The sequence below is a fragment of the Narcine bancroftii genome, chromosome 1, assembly GCF_036971445.1.
Source record: "Narcine bancroftii isolate sNarBan1 chromosome 1, sNarBan1.hap1, whole genome shotgun sequence".
In the NCBI taxonomy this organism is placed as follows: Eukaryota; Metazoa; Chordata; class Chondrichthyes; order Torpediniformes; family Narcinidae; genus Narcine; species Narcine bancroftii.
Genome location: NC_091469.1, coordinates 241,181,427 through 241,189,302, shown reverse-complemented (window position 1 = coordinate 241,189,302; position 7,876 = coordinate 241,181,427).

The window sequence follows — 7,876 nt, the reverse complement described above, 5'->3', positions numbered from 1 at the left end:
CTGGCCCCTCAGTGGAATTTAGCTTATGTCTGCTGATTCTAAAAAACAAGCAGGTTCTCAGCCTTGCAGAAGCAAAGGCTGCAAAACTAAAAAAACACGGTTTAAATCTTCCATTACAGCACCAAATCCTGGTGAAGTTCATAAATGTTAAATTCCGTGCACAGTATAAGAATTGCCTGCAAACAGTGAGCTTGGAAGCTCATTCTTCAAGTGAAATTGGACTGTGAACCAAAGAACTTTTCTAAATTTATCAACATCCATTGCTGCTGTTTTTTCAATTGCCCACGAAAACTCGCATTTCAATCAACCAGACAAGACCTCATAAAATGTTATGAGCCCAGAGGACCCCAAAACCCAGCAGCAATAGATATTCACCATAACAAATGGTTTCTTAAACAAAAGTTGCTTTTAATTATTTTTAAACATGAAACAGAATCAAACTTTAACATCTCTATTATTATTAACTTACTTAACTTACCCCCCTTCTAATTCGGAGCACACATGAATGAGGAAAGTACAAATACAGAGGATTATAGTAAAATATATAGATGAGGGAAAATTTGTTGAGTGAGACTCAAAAGATTTTACAGAGGATAGATCTGGTGAGTTGCAGTTGGAATTGGAGAAATTGAGGGTGCAAGAAGAGAGAAACATAATTTTGAGTTGTAGAGACAACAATACGAGACCGTCCAAGCTGAAAGGCAAAGAGAAGAGGCTGCCAAGTAAAGAGCAGAGCCTGAAAAACAGATGATATTTCAGGCAGAGGAAGCTGAAAAAGAGGAAATATGAGTTAGAGGTAGCTGAAAGACAAAGAAAATATGACTTGGAAAAGATTGAAAGGGACAGACTGTATCAATTAGAGAAGATGAAAACTGAGAGGGAGGAAAGTAAGAGAGCTGAGGCTGTAACTCCTGGGGAGAGGTTCTTGGTTAGTAGAGGTAAATCTTTTGATGAGCGAGATACAGATACATATTTTCAGCTTATTTAAAAGGTCGCTGAGAGCTCAAGATGACTAAAAGAAAAGTGGCCTCTAATGCTCCAAAGTGTATTGAAGGCCCATTTTTCTGGCCTGGTTTGTGGAAGGATGTTGTAAATTGGTGCAGGACATGTCACTTTTGTAAGGTTGTGGGGAAACCTAAACAGGGTTTTCCATTGGCTCCATTGCAACCTTTTTCTGTTGTTGGGGAACCTTTCATCAAAGAAGAGGTAGAAGGACTGCTTCAAGAAATCTCTTGGAGCCTGCCACATAGACAACCGCCAGTGGGCTGATATAGCCTCAAACCGTGCATCTTGGCGCCTCACAGTTTGGCGGGCAGCAACTTCCTTTGAAGAAGACTGCAGAGCCCACCTCACTGACAAAAAACAAAGGAGGAAAAACCCAACACCCAACCCCAACCAACCAATTTTCCCTTGCAACCGCTGCAACCGTGCCTGCCTGTCCCGCATCGGACTTGTCAGTCACCAACGAGCCTGCAGCAGACGTGGACATACCCCTCCTAAATCTTCATCCGCGAAGCCAAGACAAAGAAGAAATAGGCCCCTTGCAAAAAACTAAGCCTGGAAATCAGTACTTATTAACAATTATGTGTACAGCATTGAGATTTCTAGAGGATATGCCATTAGAGAATATTAAAGCCAAAACAGTGGTAAAGGCCCTGGAAAGATTTTTCAGTTTTTGGATTACCTAAAGGGATCCAGAGGGATCAAGGGGTCTTTCAACAGTTGATTTATGAGTTGGGAATAAAGCAGATCACTTCATCTGTGTATCATCCTGACACTCAGAGAGCTTAGGAAAGATTTCAATCTACTCTTAAAAATATGAGAGATTTATTGTCTGGAGAATGGAGGAGATTGGGATGAAGGTATTCATTTATTGTTATTTGCAGCAAGGGAGGCTGTGCAGGAGTCATTAGGTTTCAGCCCCTTTGAAATTGTGTTTGGCCATCAAGTTAGAGGCCCTTTGATGTTAATAAAAGAACAGTGGATTAATGAGGATGTGAAGTTGTATTTGCTGGATTATGTTTCTAAATTTAAGGATAGGGTACAAAAACTGTGGACTTTGGCTCGAGAGAATTTAGAAATGGCTCAAGGTAAAATGAAGCATTTATTTGATAGGAAAGCTCATGAGGAATTTTAAGACAGGAAGTAAAGTTTAGATTTTATTTCCAACACATGACAATGCTTTGAGAGCTAGATTTACTGGACAGTATATCTTTAAATCAAAACTGAATGATGTTAACTATGTTGTTAACACTCCAGATCGAAGGAATAAAACTCAGGTTTGTCACATAAATATCTTGAAACCTTATTATGAGGATAAGGGTAGTGGAGAACAATCTGTATCTGAGGTGTTAATTGCTGAGAGGGTTGAGGAAGTTATGGATCATAAGATTATGGGAACAGAATCTTGTGAGAATATCCTTAAAGAAACCATGGTTCCTGTGCACCTGTCTAACTCAGCATTTTTGGAAAATTTGGAGGAAAAGTTAGGCCATCTTAAGTCACAAGAACAGATGCAGTTGGAAGAATTAATTTTGAAATATACAAATTTGTTCCCTGTTGTGCCGAAAAGGACATCAGTGATTTATCATGAGGTGGACATGGGAGAAGCAAGTTTCATTAAACAACACCCATACAGAATAAACATTCAGAAAAATAAAATCATGGATCAGGAGGTGGAATACATGTTGGGAAATTATATTGATGAGAAAAGGAGGTTTTACCAGAAGCATGTATTCAAACAGTGGAAATTAAGGAGAGCAGATGTACCAAACCTGGTAAGGGTGTCATAGATGTTTTCAAACCTTTTATGCCAGAAGGCTTGGTTTCAGAAAGGAGGGAGAATTGCAGGTTCCTGTTAAAATTCTTAGAAATACTGGGGCTGCTCAGTCACTGTTAGAAAGTGTTTTAACTCTGGATCAAAGGACTGACATGGGAGACAACTTTGATTAAAGGTGTTGGAGGTGAGGTGGAGTCAATATCTCTTCACAATATAGTGATAAATTCAGAGTTAATTAAAGAACCTGTTGTAGAAGGAGTAATTTTAAAATTCCCCATGCAGGATGTCTCATTTACATTAAGGAATGTTTGGCAGAGGATAAAGTTGGGTCAGTTTCAAGATTAAAAAATCGGCCTAGTAAGGATGAAGTTGAAAAGGATTGTGAGATGTATCCTGAATGTGCTGTAACAAGGTCTTTGTCTAAGAAAATGATGAGAGCTGAGGAAGATCCAGTTGATAGAGACTTGCCCAGTGCTTATAAAATAGCTTTGAAAGAGCAGGATAATTGTGAGAGTAAGAATTTCTCTTTGTCAAGAAAAGAGTCAATTCAGCAACAGAAAATAGATACAGATCTTATGGACCGAGGTGAAAAGAAGTTAATGAATAGGCAATTAAAGAAATGACTTGTGCATATTACTTGAAGGGTGAAATGTGAATGAAACCTTGTTTAGAGGAATAAGGTAGTGGAGAGCAATCTTTATCAGTGGTGTTAGTTGTTGGCAGGGTTGAGGAAGTTATGGATCATAAGATCATGGAATCAGAATCTTGTGAGGGTAACCTTAAATAAACCATGGTTCCTGTGCACCTGTCTAACTCAGTAATTTTGGAAAATTTGGAGGAAAGGTTTGGCCATCTTAATTCACAAGAACAGATGCAGATGGAAGAATTAATTTTGAAATATACAAATTTGTTTCCCGATGTGCCAAAAAGGACATCAGTGATTTATCATGAGGTAGACGTGGGAGATGCAAGTCCCATTGAACAACACCCATACAGAATAAACATTCAGAAGAGTAAAATCATGGACCAGGAGGTAGAATATATGTTGAGAAATGATATTATTAGACCTTTTAGAGTCTCAGATTAGAGTTCTCCTTATATTTTGGTACTGAAACCAGATGGAACTGTTAGGTTCTGTACAGATTACAGGAAGGTTCATTCAGTAACTAAAACAGATGCTTATCCTATTCTGAGAATAGATTATTGTATTGATAAAATTGGGAGAGCTAAACTTCTTACTAAGTTGGATTTGTTGAAGGGTTACTGGTGTGTGCCTCTAACTGAGAGAGGAAAAATATTTCAGCTTTTCTTACTCCATCTGGTTTATACGAGTATAATGTGTTACCTTTTGGCATGAAAAATGCCCCTGCATCATTTCAAAGGATGATTAATTCAGTTATCCAAGGGTTAACACATACAGATGCTCATATTGATGACTTGGTCACAAAAAGTGACACAGGGGAAGAACATTTAAGGGAATTGGACAAATTGTTTTCAAGATTATCCAAAGCAAACTTAACTGTTAATTTAGCAAAGAGTCAATTTGCAAATGCCACTGTAATAAACTTGGGTTATGTAGTTGGTCATGGCAAAGTTGCACCTATTTAAGCTGAGTGAATGCAATTTCTGAGTTTCCTATTCCCAATGGCAAGAAGGCAGTGAGAAGGTTTTTAGGAATGGCAGGATATTATAGGAAGTTTTGCAGAAATTTTGCAGAGGTTGCTCTTCCTTTAACCAAACTTTTGAAGAAAGGGGAGAAATTTCTATGGACTAAAGTTTGTCAGACAGCATTAGAAAATTTAAAGGAGAGGCTATGCTATTACCCTGTGTTAAAATCTCCTGATTTTTACAGACCATTTTCTGTTGCAGTGGGCGTGAGTGAGGGAGCAGCAGGTGCAGTTTTATTGCAAATACATAATTAAATTGACCATCCAGTTGCCTACTTTAAAAAAAAATTAAATATTAATCAAAAGAACTATTCCACTATTGAAAAAGAACTGTTGTCTATTGTACTGTTTTTTCTGTGCCGAATTTTGATGTATATCTCAGTACCTCTCAGGAACCAATTGTTTTTTTAAAACTTTATTGAACAAAATATAAAATACAAATAAAGATTAAAATTTAACAATACATGATTTTCTCCCTATATATCTTCCTTCCCCCTCCCCTTCCCTCCCTCCCAACCCCCCTAATATCTACCCCAATGAAAAAATATTTTAAAAACTGAGCTAAAGTGTATATATATATATATATATATATATATAGATATAGATATATCTATAGTTTATTTAATGATGTGGAGAGTGCCAATCTCATCTAAAGAAAAAAGCCATTATATTCCCAAACTCAGACATTTCAAATATGGATTTCACATTTTAATAAAGAAATAATAATTATTACATAAATTATGTGTTCTTTTCCAATGGAATTCAAAATTTCAACTCTGTGTGCCATCTTTGAATGTTCAATTCAGTTTCATTCTTCCACGTAATTACTGTACATTTCCTAGCAACTGGTAAAGCTAAATGAATAAATGCCATTTGAAATTTGTCTAATTTTAAACCTAAAGTCAATGTTGTGGTATATCCCAATAAAAATAATAATGGATAAAGTGCTAATTTAAATTTGAATAAACCAAAAAGATGTCACTTTTTCACAAAGCCAAACTGATTGTAGAAAAGTACCAATCTCTTTTCCACATTGGAAACACACATCTGAAGAACTAAAACCATATCTTTTTAAATTCTCAGGAATTAAATATAGTTGATGTAAAAAAATGATAATCTATATCTCAGATTGATTAATCTAGTCATACTATCTTCACTCTCCCATTATCCTCATTCTCCCATTTATTTTTCATTTTATACAAATCAGGTTTAGTAATCTTCTGTTACACAAATCATACATTTCTGAAATAAAACCTTTTTCAACCCCATCAGTTAATAAAAGATCAAACTTACATTGTTTAGGTTATTTCAACTCATGCCCTAAATTATCTAATAACCAAATATGAACTTGATAATATGCAAACAACATGTTTGACATAATTCCAAACTTTTCCTTTAAACTATTAAATGACAAAAATTATCCCTCTTCATAACATCTCCCACCAATCTGATACCCTTCTGTTCCCATGATCTCAAATAATGATTATTCACTGAAAAAGGAAATAATTTATTATGACATAATGGGGTTTTAACCAAAATTTTACCTTTAGTTCCAATAATTTGGTCCCTACTATATCATATCTCCATCAAATGCTTCAACACAGGTAGATTATAATTTTGTAGAAGACAAGGATTCCATTTATAAACATTTTGTTCTGAAATCTGGGCCAATTCAACCTTAGACCAAATAGGGGATTGATCCATATCAAACATCCTATTAATAAATTTTAACTAGGCTGCCTCATAATGATTCTGAAAATGTGGTAATTGAAGTCCCCCTAAAGCATACTTCCATGTCAACCTTGATAATTTAACTTTCCATAAATATAACTGTATCATTGTGTTTAATTCTTTACAAAATTCCTTTGGAAGCTTATAGATTGAAAAAGATACTGTATATGAGGAAAAATATTCATTTTAATACAATTCACACACCCCAATAAAGTTAATGGTAAATCTTTCTACCTATTTAAATTAAATTAAATTTTATTTAATAAAGGTATATAATTTAGCTTATATAAATGTTGATAATCGAAATCAATAACTATTCCTAAATATTTAATCTTATTTAACCATCAAAATTGTGTCATCTGCTTACAATCTGAATATTCCTCATTTGCTACTGGCAATATTTCACTTTTCTCCAATTAGCTTTATAACCTGAAATGTCCCCATACTGCTCCAATCACTTTTGTAGATAACCCAGAGATTCTTTAGGAAGTGTTAAGTATATTAAAACATCATCCACAAATAAATTAATTTTATATTCATCTAAATCTACTTTAATACATTCAATATTAACATCTTGTCTAATTGCTTGAGCCAATGGTCCTATTACTAATGCAAATAAGGCTGATGGCAAAGGGCATCCTTGTCTAGTCGAACTAGTTAACATGAATGAGGATGATATTTGTCCATTTGTCACCACCCTGGCTGATGAATTCTTATATAAAGCTTTAACCCAACCAATAAAGAGCTTAAATTTCTCTCAAACTTTAAGTAAAAATAACTCCATTCCAATCTATCAAAAGCTTTCTCAGAATCTAAAGCTACTATCATTGGTTGATTGAGTGGCTTTCTAGAAGCATTAATCAGAGAAATTAATTTAGCAATATTAACTGCTGAATATTTATTCTTAATAAACCCATCTACATGAACCAACTGTGGCAAAAATTTAGCTAATATATTAAGTAAAACCTTAGCTACTATTTTGTAATCTACATTCAATAAAGAAATTGGTCTGTATGAACCAACTTTTAATGGGTCTCTGTCTTTTTTTTGGAATAACACTAATTAATGCTTTAGAAAAAGATTCCAGAAAAAAAACCCAGTATCAGTCGCTTCTTTCAAAGCATCCATAAATACAGGAAGCAGTAAATCATGAAATTCTTTATAGAATTCTGAAATAAATCCATATTAACCTGATGATTTCCCACTTGGCATAGACTGCAAAGCTTCTTTCATTTCTAAATCAGTAAAAAAAATATCCAACTCTTTCATATTTTTTCTTCCAATGATGGTAAATCCAAATCTGACAAAAATGTCTCAATTCAGGCATTATCCTGCACCACCCCAGAAGTATACAAATCCTCATAAAACAAACTAAATTCTTAATTAATCTCCTGGGGTTTGTAGGTAATAACTGAACCTTTTCTAACTGCATTTATTGTCCTGGAAACTTGTTCTATCTTCAACTGCCATCCTAAAACTTTATGGGCACGTTCCCCTAACTTATAAAAACATTGTTTAGACCTTTGTAATAACTTTTCAAATTTATAAAGTATTATAATGTAACTTTAATTTAGTCAAAAAAGCCTTTTTATCTTCCATCGAATTTTGTGGTAACTCCTTTTCTAAAACATTAATTTTCTTCTCCAAATTTTGACTTTCTACCAAATATTGTTTTTTAATTTTAGTTGAATAACTAATA